The 20,986-nt window shown below is 43.6% G+C and overlaps 1 protein-coding gene across 1 annotated transcript in view; it reads right to left on the bottom strand.

Annotated features, from left to right (window-relative positions):
* Positions 1–20,346, bottom strand: part of limd2 (LIM domain containing 2) — a 71,427-nt gene extending 51,081 nt beyond the window's left edge. Inside the window, exon 1 of the mRNA XM_072561045.1 lies at positions 20,192–20,346. The gene's annotated coding sequence lies outside the window, so the exon portion shown is untranslated. The remainder of the gene's footprint in view (positions 1–20,191) is intronic.
* Between the last annotated feature and the right edge of the window lie 640 nt (positions 20,347–20,986).

Below are 20,986 nucleotides of genomic sequence, written 5' to 3'. Positions count from 1 at the left end.
ACCTCCAACAGAACCACAAGTCACATTACTTTTCCTCCTTCTCCAAATGCCAAACACAAGACAGCTCCCAATAAAAACGGTAGTTTGGTCGATTAAGCCAGGTCATTCCATAGGCCACAGCTGACATTCTTTATTTCTGACTACACCAGATTCATGTTCTCTCTTAAGAGAAAGAGTTGTAAAGTTTTGTTCTCTTTCCACCAACGGCTAAATACCAAGCCAATCACAAATCATCATGTTCACCTCAAAACTCATTTACATCAATACTCATTGTGAAAAGGTTAAAACTCAAGGAGATGATCAAACAAATAAAGGTCCGAGGTGACCGGTCAGAGCATATGGTGCTGTGTTCATCCATATTGGGAGAAGTGATGTGAACATTTCAGCTTTGGCCAATTCTTTGGAGTTGAGGCTGAGGTGACAGATTGCCATGGGTGAGGTTTGCTGGTGGGTGCAGACTGATTGTTAGAAGTAATGGACCTGGGGTTACAGGTTGAGATCAACAGACTGAGGTGAGTATTTGGATCAGTTACAACTGTAAATGCTGATTGAAAAAGGTCCAATTTGAGCATGTTATATGGAATTTCTTTTCATTCATTCATGGGAATGTGGGCTTTGCTGGCTCGGCCAGCATTTACTGCCTATCCCTAATTGCCCTTCAGAAGATGGTGGTAAGCTGCCTTCTTGAACCACTGCAGTTCTTTAAATGTGGTTAAACTGACAGTGCTGTTAGCAAGGCAGTTCCAGTAAATGGGAATTAATGGTGATATATTTCCAAGTCAGGATAGTGAATCGTTTGATCATAGAACATTACAGCACAGTACAGACCCTTTGGCCCTCGATGTGCTGATCTGTGGAACCAATCTGAAGCCCATCTAACCTACACTTTTCCATTTTCATCCATATGTCTATCCAATGACCATTTAAATGCCCATAAATTTGGCGACTCTACTACTGTTGCAGACAGTGCTTTCCACGCCCCTACTGCTCTCTGAGTAAAGAAACTACCTCTGACATCTGTCACCCCTCAATTTAAAGCTACATCCCCTCGTGCTAGCCATCACCATCAGAGGAAAAAGGCTCTCACTGTCCACCCGATCTAACCCTCTGATTATCTTATATGCCTCAATTAAGTCACCTCTCAACCTTCTTCTCTCTACCGAAAACAGCCCCCAGTCCCTCAGCCTTTCCTCATAAGACCTTCTCTCCATATCAGGCAACATCCGAGTAAATCTCCTCTGAACCCTTTCCAAAGCTTCCACATTCTTCCTATAATACGGTGACCAGAACTGTACACAATACTCCAAGTGCGGCCACATCAGAATTTTGTACAGCTGCAGCGTGACCTCATGGTTCCAAAACCTGATGCCTCTACTAATATGCCTTCTTAACAGTCCTATCAACTTGGCTGGCAACTTTGAGAGATCTATGTACATGCACTCAGAGCTCTCTCTGCTCATCTACACTCCCAAGAATCTTATCATTAGTCCAGTGCTCTGCATTCCTGTTACTCCTTCCAAAGTGAATCACCTCACACTCTTCTGCATTAAACTCCATTTGCCACCTCTCAGCCCAGCTGTGTAGCTTATCTAAGTCCCTCTGTAACCTACAACCTTCTTCGACACTAGCCACAACTCCCCCGACTTTACTATCATCCGCAAATTTACTAACCCAAACTTCTATGCCTTCATCCAGGTCATTTATAAAAATGATAAACAGCTGTTGCCCCAAAACAGATCCTTGCAGTACACCACTCGTCACTGAACTCCAGGATGAACATTTCCCATCAACCACCACCCTCTGTCTTCTTTCAGCTAGCCAATTTCTGATCCAAACCGCTAAATCACTCTCAATCCCATGCCTCCGTATTGTCTGCAATAGTCTATTGTGGGGAACCTTATCAAAACGCTTTACTGAAATCCATATACACCACATCAACCGCTTTACCCTCATCCACCTGTCTGGTCACCTTCTCAAAGAACTCAATAAGGTTTGTGAGGCATGACCTGCCCTTCACAAAACCATGTTGACGATCCCTAATCAACTTATTCCTCTCTAGATGATTATAAATCCTATCTCTTCTAGGAAGAAATATTTCTAAGTGGTGATGTTCCCATGTATTTGCTGTTCTTGTCTTTCTAGATGGTAATGGTTGTGGTTAGGAAGGTGCTGTCTGAGGAGCCTTGGTGAATATTTGTTACTACTGAGCATTTGTGATAGAGGGATCAGTTGTTTATGGATCTAGTGCCAATCAACTAGGTAGTTTTGTCACGGATGGTATCAAATCTCCTGAGTGTTGGTTGGAGCTGCACTCATCCTGGCAAGTGGGGTGTGTCCTATCATGCACCTGATTTGTGCTTTAAAGGAGGGACACAGGCTTTGGGGAGTCAGGAGGTGATTTGCATGCCACAGGATTCCTAACCTCTGACCTGCTTTAGAAGCCGTGATACTTACATGGCTAATCCATAATATTTATGGAGGAGTTGCCACTCTTTAGGCGTCATCGCTTTGTCATTGGGCCCACCACACCAACACCATGGACTCCTGTGCTGAACCCACACTCACCCCTCAACTACAAATCCCGGCTTCACTGTTGCCTTACCCGTAACCAGATTGATAACACCATTGAATGTCATGGGGTGATGGTTAAATTCTCAATGTTTGGCATTTATGTGACTCAATTGTTACTTGCCATTGTCAGATCTTGCTGCTTTTGGACACAAACTGCTTCAGGATCTGATGAGGTACAAATGGTGTGTTGCTGAAAATTGTGCAGCCATCTGCAAGCATCCCCATTTCTACCGTTATGCTGGAAGCAAGGTCAGAGGAGGTGAGGTTTGGTTTAATGTGGAATAGGCCAAATCGGTTTGTTATTTGAAGTACAAAATCCCGAAATCCTCCCTGTGGTGTTTTGCTAATGTGGCATTGGCTATTTGTTTGCAATGCATGATGTAACTTTGTACAGGATTTCATGCTGATATGGATATTTTATGGTGCTTTGCACTCCACCAGCTGATGGTATTCCAGTAATTCTGGAGTAATTTTCCACATTCTGTTACCATTGAAATTCAGTCAATGTGACTATGCTAGTTATCTGGTATAAACACACCCAGTGTTGGTTCCTCACTCTGCTAAAGTTGTTCATATGCAGCCATACATCTCTCAAAACATCCCTTTTTTAATTTTGTCAGTCAGGTATCAATTTCTGATGAAACGTGATCTGCAAATACTGTGAGGCAGACTGACAAATGTATTAGTGAGTATTTGCATTAAGCCACATTGCAGGACCTAGGTTGGTTGGTTTCCTGCTGGCGCTAATTTAATCTATTTCAGCTAGGGTGGTAATAGAGGATTCAGTACCTCTGGATTAGGGAAAGTGCACGTGTGAGGGCGTGCACGGATTTAGGTATTTTTAGGAAACAATAACTTATATTTATGTGGTGTTTTGAGAGTACATATTCCAAGATACTACACAATAACTTTGTGTAAAGGAGGTTTTTGGCCAGGAAAGAGGTGGGCTTCAGCTGTGTGTGTGTGTGTGTGTGTGTGTGTGTGAGAGAGAGAGAGAGGGAGGTGTGTGTGTGTGTGTGTGTGTGTGTGTGTGTGTGTGTGTGTGTGTGTGTGTGTGTGTGTGTGTGAGTGAGAGTGAGAGAGATAGGGAGGTGTGTGTGTGTGTGTGTGTGTGGTTGTGTGTGTGTGTGTGTGTGTGTGTGTGTGTGTGTGAGGTGTGTGTGTGTGTATGTGTATGTGTGTGTGTGTGTGTGAGAGAGAGAAGAATTGGAAAAGCATAGTCACCTCAGATAATTATTGGAATGGAAGGGGGAATAGACTCGGAGACAAATTATCTCCTCTTATTGACACACCATGGGATCCTGCCCGAAATGTCAATTTTCCTGCTCCTCAGATGCTGCCTGACCTACTGTGGTTTTCCAGCGCCACACTAATCGTTACACTGACAATATTGAGCTTGGTTGTGATGCCTCTCAGAGAAAAGGTCTGGCCAGGATCAGTATGATTTACACGCTTATTTGTGCATTTAGTATGTGTTCATAGAAACACAATGAAAGAATTCAGCATGAAATATGAATCAAGAAAATGGATACATTCCAAGTTGTGGATGAGACAAGAACTAGCTCCACAGCGATGTGATGGGGGCTGAGTGGCAGCTTAATTCTTGCACATCATTTTCCGACAAATTTCTATTGAGCTAGTAACCACGGTCTGTCAATAAGAGGAGACAATTTGTCTCAGAATCTATTCAGTCATTTGATTAGATGATCTTATAACCCAACTTCTTCTTCCTTAACTCTTACCCTATTCCACAGTAACCAATGATCTATCCACCTCTATTTTGTGTAACTAAATGACTGAGTGTCTACAACTCTCTGAGATAAAAGAATTCCCAAGGATTTCAAACCCTGGAATGAAGAAATTTCCCTCCATCTCAGTTCCAAATGGCCAATCTCTTAATCTAATAGCTTAACTCTCTGTTTAGGATTCTTCAGCCTTGTCAAGTCTCCTTTACATGTTTCAATCAAATCACTACTCATTCTTTTAAAGAACAAGGAATAGATACCTAATCCACTCAATCTCTCTTTTCATAGGGCAGTTCCCTTATCCAAGTATTCCAGGTATGGTCTAAATACTCTGTATAATTTTAGAATTACTTCTTCACTGTTATATCCTAATCCCTTTTTAATAAAAGCTAACATTCTATTTTGCAATCTAATTTCTTGCATGTTAACTTTCTATCATTTATATACAAGGACATGCAGGTCCCTCTGAATACAAACACTTTCCACAACCATTTAAACAAAAATCTGCTTTCTTTTCTACCAAAGTGGATAGCTTCACTCTTTCGCACAACCACTCAATGTCCCTCCTCAACTCATTCGTGATGTCTCACCACTTACAATTCCATCTAGCTTTGTATCCTCAGAAGACTTGGATACCTTACACTCAACTCCATTATCAAGTCATTAACATAGATTACAAACAGCTGAATCCTGCAGTTTATCGTTTGTTACATGGCAAACCAAAAATCTCTGGTTTATTCCTACTGTCTGCTTCCTGTTCATTAATTAATTGTCATCTTTGGCCAAGTTTCTTTAATACCTCCTTTCATTTGGAATTCATTTTGTTGATCATGCCTCTGTGATGCTCTTTGGAACATTGTTCTCTGTTAAAAGCACTGGATAAAAGTGCACATTGCTGTTAAAGTATTTACTAATATGTACCACTGCTTTCTAGTCCAACAGCCATCATTTACTGTGAAATTGCACTCAAAATTAGCTATTTCTATATTAACCTCCATACATTCAGAATGTTCCCTCTCATTCACTGATTTTCAAGCCCAAAGAACCCAAAGCTCTGGAATCTTTTTCATATTTCTCAGTCCTCAGTATGCATGAGGAAGATACCTTGAACCATTTAATGTTTCCCTTACATCTTGGTAATTGAGTCTGAATATTAATAGTAACTACATGAGAGCCCTTTACAGTTCTCACAACTTGTACTTTACAGATTAAGTCAAATATGTCAGCATTACATTGGTTTTGTTGATTATTGTCTTGGCATTGGCTCAACCAGCCATTCTCAACATGCAATGTGTCAGACTCAGCTGCACTAGGTTTGGGCACATTGAACTGGTCAAGAATACATTTGCTACCAAAGAACACGTTAATCAACACAGTCCACAGCTTGGCAAGAGTCCTGATGGGGAAGACAGTAAACTTAGTGACAACACTGTTCAAAGTTAAAGTTAGTTAGAGCAGGAATTTAAAATTCAGATGTGCCTCCAAAAACAGACACATAATGACATATCTTTTACGCACAGACTTCCTTGATCCACTGAAGTTAATAGTCTGTGTCTCCAGTCTTATCTGGATGTCAGCTGACAATCCATGAAAGCTGTGGCATTATGCCAAAAGCATTCATTGCAGCTATAAATGAGAGGCTGCTGATGTAGAATTAACCCTATGAATTCCATTGCAGATCATCTTCCTGTTTTTAAATATGACAAACAAGTTATAGCATACAATTAAGTGAATTAGTCCAACTGATTTAAGTAGGGTATTTCTACCTACAACAGCCTCTTCCTATCCTATTTCATTTTGGCTTATTTGCATATTCCTCTATTCCTTTCTCCCTCATGTACTTGTATAGCTTCTTAAATGCATCAGTGTTGTTCAATTCAACTAATCTGTGTATCAGTAAGTTCTCAAACCAATCACGTCCTGAATTAAGAAATTTCTTTTGAATTCTTTTGTCATTATATTTATGATCCCTAGTTTTGGGCTTCCTTACTAGTTTATCACACTTTTCGATTCCGATAGTTACTGAATTCAGATAGTTACCGAATTCTAATCCTTTGCAACACTTATTTTTTCTCATCTCAGCAACATTACTGACATACTGTATTCCCAACCTCATTTACTTCACTGGATTTGTTACCCGTGTTTCTCAAATTCCATTTCCCTCCACAACTTACAGTTAATCCAGGACTCTACACATTCATCAGTGTCCCACCGTCTCATTTAGACACCATCAAAAACTTGCCACTGGTTTTGAAACCTCTCACCAGTCTCGCTCTATCTGACTCATGGTCCATATGACCCAGACAGAACTCTAAAATAAAACAAAAGAAAATCTGCAGAAGCAGGAGGACACCAGGGCTACAGCACCAGTTCTAACGGAGGGTCTTTGGACTTGACATGTTAACTCTGCTTTCTGTCCAATGGTGCTGCCTGACCTGCTGAGTTTTTCCAGCAATTTCTGTTTCTGTTCAAGACAGAATTCTGTCACTTCCATGCCTTCTGCACTCCATCCTATGAGCAGATATACCAGGTCAAAATCATGGCTGATCCTACTACAAATGTTAGTGAGTGTTTAAAATTGATACTTCACCCCATGGTTAATATCTGAGCAACCCACAGAGCCAAAGGCTTGGCCATCATTGTTGTTAATTAAGTCCCTTCATTCTTGGTTAAACTGAGCTCACTCATTGCATTCATCTGCATTGTAACTCCCAGAAACTTCACATTTACAAAAAGGGAGAGTGCTCTTGATGTACATTCAAAACCTCTGGATGATATAAAATTTTATCAACTGTGAGTAGGACAGTGAAGAACTTCAAAAAGACACAGGCATGCTTGTGGGGTGAGGGAAAAATGACAAATGAAACTAAGTCAGAGAAATTTGAGTTAATTGTTTTACTAGAATGTGGAGAGACAACATAAAATATACAGTTTTAAAAGGGGATTAGTGCAGGGCGTGGACCTAACAAGGGAATCACAGAGGGAGTGTTCTCTGCGGAATGCACATAGAGGTGGGGAGGGAAATATGTCTGTGGTGGTGGGGTCTGATTGTAGTTGACGCAAATGGCAGAGGATAATGCCTTGTATCCGCAGATTAGCGGGGTGGAAGGTGAGGATATGGGGGGATTCTATCCTTGTTCCATCCATCTGAGATGTCCTGGAGAAGAATTGCTCCTCCTAGGAGCAGATATGGCAGACGTGGAGGAACTAGGAGTAAGGGATTGTGTTTTTACAGTGGGGGTGGGGGGACCTCATGCTCCCACAAGGGAGGTTGAACAGTTCATCTACTTCACAAGCACCTTCCACCCTGACCTCAAATTCACCTGGACCATCTCAGACACTTCCCTCCCGTTCCTGGACCTCTCTGTCTCCATCTCTGGTGACTGACTCAACACATACAACTATTTCAAATCCCACGAACTCCCACAGCTACCTGGACTATGCCTATTCCCACCCTGTCTCCTGTAAAAACACTATCCCTTACTCCCAATTCCTCCACCTCTGCTGTACCTACTCCCTGGAGGAGCAATTCCATTCCAGGACGTCCCAGATGGCCTCCTTTCTCAAGGACCACAATTTCCCCTCCATCAATGCCCTCCAGTGCATCTCCTCCACTTCCCACACCTTCGCCCTTGAACCCCACCCTTCCAACCGCAACAAAGGATAGAGCCCTCTGGTCCTCACCTTCCACCCCACTAATCTCTGGATACAGTGCATTATCCTCCAATATTTCCGCCAGCTACGATCAGACCTCACCACCACAAACACATTTGCCACCCCACCTCTATCTGTGTTCTCCCTCTGTGACTCCCTCGTTAGGTCCATGCCTCCCACTCACCCACCCTCCACACTGGGCACCTTCCCTTGCTACCACGAGTGTAAAACCTGCTCCCACATCTCCCCCCCTCACCTTCATCCAAGACTCCAACGGATCTTTTCACATCTGGCAGAGAGTTTCCTGCACATCCACCCACTTCATCTATTGCTAATGTTGCTCCCAACATGGTTTCCTCTACATTGGGGAGATGAAAAACCAACTCGGGGAGCGTTTCAGGGAACATCTCTGTGACACATGCACCAAACAATCGGAATTTCCTTGTGGCTGACCAACTCCTCCTCCCACTCCCCCAGAACATGCAAATCCTGGGCCTCCTCCACCACCAAATCAAAACCACCCACCAGTTGGAGGAAGAATGCCTTATCTTCTGCCTTGAGACCCTTCAACCATATGGCATCAACATTGACTTCATTAGTTTCCAAATGTCCCCGCCCCCAACCTCATCCCAGATCCAACTCTCCAACTCAGCACTGTCCTCTTGACTTGTCCATCTTCTTTCCCATCTATCTGTTCCACCCTCCTCTCTGACCTATCACAATTACCCCCCCCCCACCTGCATCTACCTATCACCTACAGCTACATTCCCCCCAATTCCAGTCCCACCCTCCTATTTGTCTCTCAGCTCCCTTCACCCCCTACATTCCTGGATTAATCAGGTATAGTCAACCTGGATTTGTTCAGGGAAGTCATGTTTTATTAGTTTGCTTGAACCTTTTGAGAAGATAACCTCGAGGGTTGATGAGAGCAATGCATTTGATCTAGATTCCATGGACTTTAGCAAGGCTATTAATCAGGTTCCTTTTGGCAGATTGGTCAAGAATGTAAGGGCCATGGGATCCCACACAAAGTGACACATTGGCTCCAAACTTGGTTAAGAGGCAGGAAACAGAGGGTGATGAAAGAGGAGTTTATTTTATTCATTCACAGGATATGGGCATTACTGGCTAGAACAGCAATTATTGCCCATCCCTGATTATCCAGGGGGCAGATGAAGAGTGAACCACATTGTTATGTGTCTGGAGACCAGGTAAAGATGGCAGTTTCCTTCTCTAATGGAAGGATATTAGTGAACCAGATGAGTTTTTCCTGTCAATTCACAATGCTTTCACGATCATCATAATTCCAGCTTTTTCTTGCTGAATTCAAATTCCACCAACTGTTATAATGAGATTTGAATCCATGTCCCCAGAAGATTACCTGGGCCTCTGGGTTAATAGATCAACGATAATACCACTAGACTATTGCCTCCCCTACAGGGTGGTTTCAGTGACTAGAAGCCTGGTTCCAATCGGGTTCTACAAGGTGCTGGGACTCTTGCTCCAAGCAATGATCTGTTCATGTGGGCACAGTGGTGACAAATGGACTTCAACCCAGAAATGTGTGAGGTAACGCACTTGGGAAGGGTTTACAAGACAAGAGATTAGACTATGAATGGTAGGACCCTGGAAAAATACTGAAGATCAAGAGGGACCTTGGCATGCAGATTGACAGGCTCCTGAAAGTAGATTGGGTGGTTAAGGCGGCACATGGGATACTTGCCTTCATTAGCTAAAGCACAGAAGATAGAGCAGGTGGAACCGTATAAAAAGCTGGTTAGGTCACAAGTGGCCTACTGAACGCAGTTCTGCTCTCCAAATTATATGATGGATTTGATTGTACTGAAGGAGATGCAGAAGAGATTTACTCAGTTGCTGCCTGGGCTGGAGGGTCTGAGCTATAAGGAAAACGTTCGACAGGCTGGGGCTGTTTTCCTTGGAGTTGTGAAAGTTGCTGAAGGAGGTGTATAAAATTTATGGTGGACTTGAATAGGAAGGCACCTTTTCCATTAGGAGAGGGGTCAATAACCAAGGGCGCAGATTTTAGTTCACAGGTCAAACTGGGCACACAGGCACCCAACAACCCCATCACCCTGTGGCTGACCACTTCAACTCCACCTCCCACTCCACCAAGGATATGCAAGCCCTGGGCTTCCTCCACCACCAAATTCTAGCCAACAACACCTGGAGGAAAAGCACCTCATCTTCCGCTTTGGGACCCTCCAGCCACATGGCATCAACATCGACTTCACCAGTTTCCTCATCTCCCCTTTTCCTACCTTATCCCAGATCCAATCCTCCAACCTGGCACCGCCCTCTTGAACTGTTCTATCTGTCCATCCGTCCATCCTCCTTCCCCATTTGCTCAATCCTCCTCTCCAACCTATCACCTTCATCTACCTATCGCATTCCCAGCTGCTGTTCCCCCCACCCCCAACCATTTATCTCTCAGACCCCTTGGGCCAACCCCCCCCCCCTCATTCTTGATGAAGAGCTTATGCTCAAAACATTGACTCTCCTGCTCCTCAGATGCTGCCTTTTCCAGCGCCACATTTTTTAGCTAAGTGGAGAGTTGAGGAAAATTATTTTCACCTAAAGCTCAGTGGGAGTCTGGAACTCACTGCTGGAAAGAGTCAGAAACTCTTGTAACATTTAAGCAGTGTTTAGATTTGACCTGTGTTGCTGTAGATTCCAGGGCTGTGGGCCAAGAGATGGAAAATCAGATTAGCGTAGTCAGATATTTCTATGGTCACAATGGGTTAAATGGCTTCCTTCTGTAAACACTGAGGCGATGTTTCACAAGAATACTTACCAGGATAACCACTGAGCTACCATGCCGCCCCTTTCTTCAACTGACGTAATTCTTGTGGTGTAGGGACACCCGTGTTGCTGTATGGGAGGCAGCTCCAGGACTTTTCCCAGTTGCACTGAAGGAACATTGATGTAATTCCAAGTCAGGATGGGGTGGCTCTTTTGTTTTTATTTCACTCATGGCATGTGGATGTCATTGGCTGGGCCAGCATTTATTGTCCATCCCCAGATGCCCCTTGAGAAGGTTGTGGTGAGCTGCCTTATTGAACCACCGCAGTCCAGTGCTGTAGGTTGACCCACAATGTCCATGTGGGGCGTGGGCTGATTCCAGGATTTTGATCCAGCAACCGTGAAATAATGTATTCAAAGTCAGGATAGTTAGTGACTTGGAGGGGAACCCGCAGGTGATCACATTCTATGCATCTGCTGCCTCTGTCCTTCTAGGTAATAGGATCATGGGTTTAAATGGTTTGGTAAAGGTATGGAAAAGCTTGATTGATCTGCAAAGTGTAGAAGGGGGAAACTTTTTCTAATTGTTAGAAAGATCAAGAAATGGAGGACACAGATTCAAGGGAATTGGCAAAAAAAAAGCAGTGGAGAATCTAAATATCTCTCCATGCTGTGTGTAGTTTGGATCTGGAATGCACTGCCTATGAGTGTGGCAGGTCCAATTGAGACTTACAAGAAAAAATGAGATTACTCACTGTAAAAGGAAGAATATGCAGGGCTTCAGGAAGAAGACAGTGAATGGCGGTAGACGGATTGCTATTTCAGACAGCCAGCACAGATTGGACATGCTGAATGACCTCCTTTGTGCTGAAACCATGCTGTGATTTTGAGAATACGTGAAAAGCAGGGCACAAATCACTGAAATTACACTGGGCTTCATTAATAATAGCACACAGCACAACACAACCAAGTTCAAACCCTGATCTGGGCTGAGCCTCTTTCTTATCTCAAGAGGGTTGGAATATAAAAGCAGAGATGTACTAAGACTTTATAAAGCTCTGGTTAGGCCCCATTTGGAGTACTGTGTCCAGTTTTGGTCCCCACACCTCAGGAAGGACATACTGGCACTGGAACGTGTCCAGCGGAGATTCACACGGATGATCCCTGGAATGACAGGTCTAGCATATGAGGAACGGCTGAGGATACTGGGATTGTATTCGTTGGAGTTTAGAAGATTAAGGGGAGACTTAATAGAGATGTACAAAATAATACATGGCTTGGAAAAGGTGGATGCTAGGAAATTGTTTCCGTTAGACGAGGAGACTAGGACCCGTGGACACAGCCTTAGAATTAGAGGGGGTCATTTCAGAACAGAAATGTGGAGACATTTCTTCAGCCAGAGAGTGGTGGGCCTGTGGAATTCATTGCCGCGGAGTGCAGTGGAGGCCGGGACGCTCAATGTCTTCAAGGCCGAGATTGATAGGTTCTTGTTGTCTAGAGGAATTAAGGGCTACGGGGAGAACGCTGGTAAGTGGAGCTGAAATGCGCATCAGCCATGATTGAATGGCGGAGTGGACTCGATGGGCCGAATGGCCTTACTTCCACTCCTATGTCTTATGGTCTTATGGTGAGATTCACAACTGGATTCAGAGTTCTGGAGATTGGTCATAATTCTTCCCTTAATCCAGTGAACCTTGCCGAGAGTACACAGTACACCGAGAGAAACATTTCTATCATGCTTTTCAAAACTTCAGCATGTCCTAAAGTGCCTTACAACTGTTGTCCACGTTGGCTACCTTGTTTCATACTTTACAATTTGTACAAAGCATCAAATAATGCAAAATGGATTCCATTGACCCTGTTGTCTTATGGAACTTCATACATGCTGACCAATATCTGCAATGAAGTACAGACAAAAATCTTTGAAATAGAACAAGAGGTGGGGCAGTGCTGATTTCAATGGAGGAATGGCCTAGATATCAATTTAAGAAACCAAGATATATCTATTTGTCAATTGAGTTTACTAATTACTCAGACTTACAGCTCCTTCCACACAATAGTTTAACCTTTTTGTACTTTGTTTGCATACTAATTAAAACAACTAAACAATTAACACACACAGCCCACCAGGGGAAGTGCAAGAATTGCAAAAACCAAAAAGCTCAGGAAAACAAGAGAGGGCCAATTCAAAACAAGATTGGATTGGGGTGGTAATGCACTTCAGCCTCAAGATGCCCACCTCTTTTTGTTCTTAGTATATACCTGATTAATCAATTAACCCTAATCATCTGCTTTACTATTGACGATTAACAGATTCACTTCTTCTTAACAAAACTGGTTTATTTCTAGTCCACGTAATAAAGTCAAATTTTCATTCATTTTCTGAAAAACATTTAATCCCAAAACCACCTAAATATTGATTTTTTTTTGTTATAAATCCTCTTAGCACCAGATCTCCCCTTACTAACTACTGAGCCTTTTCCTCACATGCATGAATGTTAGGTTTCCTCTTTACTGGTATTTTTGCAAATAGTTTTGATGACTACAAGATCAAAAGCTTTGATAAAAGTGTCACTTTTAATGATACTGAAGTAATTAGGTGGCATTTTAACCAACCCACTCTACATACTGTTGGTATGAATGTGCGCCCCGATACTGCATAATTGATTGAGTCGACAATTAAAACATTAGTTACTGGCTAAAACTTCTTGCATTTAGTATAGTTCCTTCTGCCTGATTAATATTGCCCTCTTCCCCTTTTTGAACTTTCCACATCCTGGGTAATTTTGAAAACCTTACTTGTCCACTTAGAACAATACATTAAGAGAACTGTATTTCATGTCGCGTCTAAAACACCTGCTAACCATAACCTGGCACAACTGGGATTATTTTTCTGCAATTTTTATTGTCTGTTATAATTGCCAGAGGTATATCTAACCTCTCATTTTTTAGTTTGGATTCTCCTTTCATATCGACACTTTCAGCTGGTCTCTGGACAACCTCGCATTGTTGCTACCGGGATTTTACTTTTGTAGGAAATGACAATGCCAAATCTTACTTTTTTCTTGGGAAAGACATAACACATGTTTATATTTCCATCTCTTTTCTCTATTCATAATAAAGCTCAGTTTTATAAGTTTACTTGCAGCAGACTAACTCAAATTGCAGTCTTCTATGAAAGAAACTCTTATGTTTTCAATCATCAATCCAATCCTGAGGCAACTGTCCTCTGCTACCAATCTGGATCCAAGCCAGTCAATGAGAGAGAAACTAAGTCACCTTTCTTTGTGTACAGTTTATTTACTACTCCGATTTATGGAGGGCATAGGTTTAGGCTGAGAGGGGAAAGATCTAAAAAGGACTTGAGAGGCAACTTTTCACGTGGAGGGTGGTGCATGCATGGAATAAGCTGCCAGAGGGAGTGTGGAGGCTGGTACAATTACAACATTTAAAAGGTATCTGGATGGGTATATAAATAGGAAGAACTTAAGAGGGATATGGGCCAAATACTGGCAAATGGGACCAGATCAGATTGGTGTGTCTGGTCAGCGTGGACAAGTTGGACCAAAGGGTCTATTTACATGCTGTATTATTCTATATGACCCGTCCATACATCAGTCCTGACTGTTCCCCCTTTAAAAATTATTTTTTTTAATCAACAGTTCAGACATGTGATAAATAAACCTTCACACCAGGAGCCAAGACCTAGTGATAATACAGATGCAGGGACACTACCACTGTGCCACAAGATTCTCAATTTTGTTCCCCCTTGATATCTACCCAATCAATTAACCCCGATCACCTGCTTAACTCCTTGTTATATTAACACTGAATGGATACTCGCTCACCGTAATCTTATTTCTTGATGATTCCACGATAGATCCTTACAAATAGCAGCAGGACCAGGTCATCCTAGAGATGGAAATATCTTGTTCTTGGAAAACTCAATCTCTACTTTCTAAATCAATTAAAATCCTCTTGTTGCCATTTCAGTAGAAATATATACCCGTCAACAAAGATTAATGTGCAAAACCAGACTGCCTTCTCTTCAACTGCCTGCCATCAGTCTCCTCCCATCAGACCAGACTATGGGTAGTTACTGCTTCATTGGCAACAGGTTTTGAATCCAATGCTTTATTCATATTTCATGCTTAATTTTATGATAACAACCAGGTTATTTGGTTTTAGTGATGTTGGATAAGGAATAAGTATGAGCCTGGACACCAGAATAGTGCCACAGGATCATTTGCGTTGATCTGAGGAGAGACTATGTAAGAGCTTATCCAGAAGGCAGCACTCCTAACATTACAGCACACCTTTGGTACTGTACGGAAGCGTCAGTGTGAATTTTGGGACACAGTCCCTGAAGTGGTACTTCAACCATAACTTTTTGACTCAGGGTCAACTAACATCACTAAGCCACTGCTTTGACAGAGGCGAAGGGCTGGATGAATTTGACAGTAAATATGGTTTTCACGGCCTTGCAGACGGTGTAAATGATCTGACCTCGAGAGCTGGGCCTGAAACCTCAACCATCAGGATAACCTAATGGGAAAAGCTTGCAACCTTTCAAACATATGGCAATCTACCTTTGTGTATGCGACATTGTACCACCCTAGCAAAGGAACACCACAGCACTCCAGGACAAAACTAGACAATGATCAATGGGGAAAGACTGATAAAGTTTTAGGATTCAAAACACAGAAACAGGCAATTCAGCCCAACTGGTCTATGCCTATGTTCATGCTGTGCACAAGCCTCCTCCCATGTTACCACATCAATAAATTCTGCTCCTTTCTTGCCCAAATAGTTATCTAGCTTCACCTTGAATCCATGATTCTATTCTTAACTACTCATGCGGTTACAAAGTCCACTAAGAAAAAGCTGATAATGTTATTTCGCAAAAGCCATGCCACTGGGATGTTAGACAGCAATAAATAATGGTCATTGGCTCTCCTAGATGCAACTGTGACCCCCAATACAAAAACAAGACACATCTGTTAGCATGACTCAGTCAATGAGGCTATGCGACATTTTTCAGTCCCTCAGTGGTCCTTGATGGAACCCCAAGAACAAGGCTGAAATGGACAGTTGTCTTCAATGTTATTATATATGCTGCCCTTGTACTTACTGGGTGTGGAAATAGGAGGGGCGAGATACCTGCTCTTCTCTCCTACAGATTTGCCTGCTTATGTTTCACAGCCTGTTTGCTGTAATATAACTGTGAGCAGGCAGGAAACTCAATTTGCTGGAAGAACAGGTTTTTACAATTTTGTGGTAATGGCTTCTTTACTTCAACCATCACATACATCGTCTGTTGTATTTGATGTGCCTGGGTTTGACCATGTTCCTGAAAGAGGTCACCCATGCAGAATTCAAGGCAATGAGTGGGAGAGGTTGCAGCCTGAGATCAGGAACTTGTCCACAACCGTGGATAGAGAACAGCAGCAAGGATTCTGATCGGTCCTTCTCCCCTGAGAACACAGTTAGCAAAAGACTGTAATTCTTGGGGGTTGTGGAGTCATGAGATTGCCCTAAATCTGGCAGTGACTAAAGAGGTCACCAGAGAAAATGTTCAGCCCAATTGGCTAGATTTCAGACACAATGCAGATATCATGCTGAGATCTCAATATTTCTTCAGTTGTATCACAGTAAATATATTCAACAGCCTGTTTGAGACACCAGGGTAGAAAGCAAATCTCCAATTTATTTCCTTCATTCCTGGGTCAGTGAATATAGCATAAACAGTTAACTCTTCCACACATGACAAGTACCTTTACAGTACTATATGTGCTATATACAGTGCTATAAAGTTGGGTGCATGTGCCCTGACTCAAATTCCTCTCCTGCTCTGACCACTGAAAAAAAAAGGACACTCCTGACAACCCCAACCCCCAACCCCACAGTTTCTAGAGCAGCACGATTACCTCAATGGCTCAATCTTTGAAAAACCACATTCCCCTTCACAGTATAATTTCCAGTATAACATTTTGACAACTGTTCACTCACCACTGACAAAATGTCATGCGAGATGACACACAATAACTACACCATTTAATAAAGAGATTCCTGGTAAGGGTTTTGCAAACGTCAAGACAGACCGACCATTTTGTAACAGAAATCAGCTTGATGATAGAGATACATCATGCTTCCTTCTACTACTACTCCTGCAATTTTCAATGTTTATCCTATCTTTATGTTTAATGTAGATGTTTACAAGCTGATGTTGGGATTTTGACTGAAAATATTGTTGAGTGAGCCCAATACGTTGCTGGGAATTGATTGAAAATAGTTTGCTTGGGTTGGAGATCTTGGCATGAAATCTATGAGGTGGCTTTAGTGGAGTTTAAAACTCTCTCACTGCTGATGTCAGTTATGATCTAATTCAAGCAGCTAAGTGAGTAACCAAGGATGTCTCTGCACTACAACAGCGCTCAGACATCCGGAGAGGGATACTTGGTTGCCCTCACACACTACAATGCTCAGTTAAAAGCAACCCAGTCCCAATCTTAACTACAGTTGTTGCTCATGCACCGATAATGCCCACTCACACATACCCACTGCTCAGTTATACATCCTCAGCACACATTTGGAAAAGTACGCACATACTTACATGGAGGTTGACCATATACAGATATGCATGTTGCATTAACTTGCACCTGTATACTCTACAAAAGGTTACATAAACAAAAGGTTTCCACATTGTAAGTAATGTAATCTAATCTAACCTGTCACGGTGATGGTGTGAAAACAGAACAATAAGGAAGATTGCACAGATACGGAACAGTGTAGTGGGTCACATGTGGTGTTTACATTAACCGAATATCATGGTTGATGCCATCACCACGGCTAAGGCAGTTGGCTACCCAATTCTGTAAAAAAAGTGGGTCGCGCAGTGGTTAGCACTGCTGCCTCACAGTGCCAGAGACCCGGGTTCAATTCCCACCTCAGGCGACTGACTGTGTGGAGTTTACACATTCTCCCCGTGTGTGCGTGGGTTTCCTCCGGGTGCTCCGGTTTCCTCCCACAGTCCAAAAGATGTGCCGGTCATGTGAACTGGCCAGGCTAAATTGCCCATAGTGTTGGGTAAATGTAGGGGTATGGGTGGGTTGCGCTTCGGCGGGTTGGTGTGGACTTGTTGGGCCGAAGGGCCTGTTTCCACACTGTAAGTAATCTAATCTAATCATAAACGTGTATATTCTGCAGAAACATGCATGCTCACCTTCTGACGCACACATACATATACAAGATTTGTTCTAACGTACAGGCAGCATGTACGAATGGTTACACAACACGTGCACGGTGTATCAATCCATACAACATGTACATCTGCACACAACAATTGAATACGTAAACGATCACCTCTATATTCACATTTCACAGATTTAGATATGCTCAGCACAACCATATCAATTACACACACGCTCCTTTTCACAGTATCTGCGTGGGGGACAGATGGCACAAACAATACATCATCAGTTTGTATGTAAAAACCCTTCCAGGTCTATTGGAGGAGGAGAGCAGGGAGTGAGCCTCCTACCTCCCAGCCTCAGGTTACAACAGAGACTGAGACAGAAGCCAGGTAGCAGAATGGTGCGGGGGAGATTGACTCACTGGCAAAGGGTCACATCCCCCACCCATGGCCCAGCGACAATATGCTGGCAGGTGGCTGTTATAGTATTGTGATGGTGTTCAGTGCCTTCCTGTGCTAGGGTTGAAGCTGCTTCGTTTACCTCCAAGGGAACCAAGCATCAGATTAAACAATGTGGATGGTTCCAAGATGCTGCCGGATTGGATCCAGGAGAGGTGCTGATTTCTGGTTGGACTGTAACCTTTAACAATGTTCCACTGGGACCCTGAGCCCAACAGGGAGCTCTGCAGCTGTGGGGGAGGTGCAGTGCATCGGTCATCTTCCTTTTTCTGCTGAAAACTTTTATTTTCAAAAGATCAGGGTTACTGATCCTGAGCTACTGTTCCTCACACAAGCAAGCGTTCACTGTATTTGATGTTGACAGGCTGTTTAACCATGGGAGTCATCATAACAGAGCCCAGGCCTGTTCTCAACCAGCATTCAGAAATCCTTCACCCCTCCCCCAGGATGATGGGGTTGATTTCCCGTGCTCTCAGCCTGAATTGTGGCTTTACAGCTCTCAGTGAGATCACTAAAACCCACCCCCGGGTATGTGGCTGGGACTGGCTCACTTCACTGTGAACATCATGGAGATTACATTTTCAAACATCATTAGAGTGTCATTACAGGATATTCACCCACCCCCTCCCCAAACATCATTATAGAGTGTCGTTACAGGGTATTCAACCCCCCCTCCCTAAACATCATTACAGAGTGTCGTTACAGGATATTCACCCACCCCCTCCCCAAACATCATTACAGAGTATCGCTACAGGGTATTCAACCCCCCCCCCCAAACATCATTACAGAGTGTCATTACAGGGTATTCACCCACCCCCTCCCCAAACATCATTGCACAGTGTTGTTACAGGGTATTCATCCCCCTCCTCCAACATTATTACAGTGTCGTTACAGGATATTCACCCCCTCTCTAAACATTGTTAAAGAGTATCGTGACAGGGTATTGTCTGCAGGGTTGTGTTCCCTCCACACAGCTGTTTGCTGACACAGCTGCCTGTAGCTCTGGTCAGTCTGGACAACTCCTCTTCAGAGAACAGGAGCACAGCAGGAGAGGGCAAGAGGTTCAAGGGGGAAGAGGGTAAAGGGAAGAGAGCAAGGGGAAGCGAGCAACGGGTTCATGGGGAGAGGGGTTCGGGGGAGAGGGCAAAGGGGAGAGAGAGCAAGGGGAAGAGGGCAACGGATTCAGGGGAGAAGGAGAGGGGTTCAATGGGAGTGAAGACTAGTATGGTGCTGGAAAAGCACAGCAGATCAGGCAGCATCCGAGGAGCAGGAGGTTCAATGGTGAAGAGGTTGAATGGGAACGGGCAGGGGAGCAGGGTCTGGACCTGCCATTGTGCTCTGTCTGATGGTTGTGGTTCCAGGATCGCTCTGGGTGTCAGTTGCATTAATGGGAGCCCCTTTAACATCTCTGAACACCGACAGGAAACAGCACCAACACATTAATGCACCTCCCCCCACATCAGTAAAGCTGGAGCTAACGGTGAAAACCAGGGGGGGGATAATCCGGTGATAGGGAACCACATGCAAGCGGCTGAGCCCAGAAGCCATGTCCGCCTCTGAATGAAGGAACGGACAAGGGTTTCCAGCGGAGACAATGGGAGAGCGAATCCTCTGAGCTGTCTCATTCCTGTCAAACCCATCCTGCAGATCCCACCTCACTGAGCTGGGAACGCTCTTAATCTTTTCAGGATTCATTTAATTGACAAACGGATAATGCAAAATTCCCTTCCTGTCGCCGAAAAAAAACAAAACAATGTCTCCTGCCTCGGAACCAAACGGTGGGATGAATTGAACACATGCAAACACTCACCATAGAATGTATTTTCTCGGTCCCTCCTTCGAGCAGGGCTGGCTGCAGATGGCCGTTAGCTGGAGGTTGGACTAGGGGCTGTGATGTGCAGAGATGCAGAACCTTCCTGTATGTCACCGAGTAAAACTCAGTTCTCACCAGCAGGATGTGCCCACTGATTGGCTCACATCGTCCAATTCCTTTCTCAGTTTCACTGCTGTGTATCGTGGTGCGTGAATATGAGGGAACCACATCTGTTTCTTGAGTGCAGGGCTCACAATCTGTTCCTAATTCCCCACTTCCTTAGAGCTGTCTTCTCCTGTTTCACCCCCTCCCCCCCAACCCCCAGGTTAAACAGTGACTCCATCCTTTCCCACCTACCAGATTCCCCATCGACTCTACTAGGGTAGTCAATGCTGATGTTGACCTGGACTCCCCAAGTTAACGTCCAGGACACAAGCCGTAAATGTACCAACAAATAGGAGTCCACCCCTTTCTTTGAATATATTTGTTGATTAGACATATCCCGGAGCTCGGTAAAGCGACGGTGGATTGGCATGGGTGGCTTGAGGTGGGAGATCAGTGAAAATAGGTCCAACAGCTGGATGATCAATACAAGGCACTTTGTGCTCTTTTGGGAACACAAGAAGTTTTCAGAAGCTCAGAAAGTGTTTGTTTCTTTTTACATTACATGTCGGTAATGTAGGGAAGTGGATAGTCAGAATATTTTTCTCAGGGTTGAAATGTAAGATACTGGATGGGGGGGGGGGGGGGGAGGGATTACAGTGAGGAGGTGAAAGTTTAAAGATGTGCAAG

This window comes from Chiloscyllium punctatum, chromosome 42, assembly GCF_047496795.1.
Source record: "Chiloscyllium punctatum isolate Juve2018m chromosome 42, sChiPun1.3, whole genome shotgun sequence".
NCBI lineage: Eukaryota > Metazoa > Chordata > Chondrichthyes > Orectolobiformes > Hemiscylliidae > Chiloscyllium > Chiloscyllium punctatum.
This window is presented reverse-complemented; position numbering and strand designations above follow the sequence as displayed.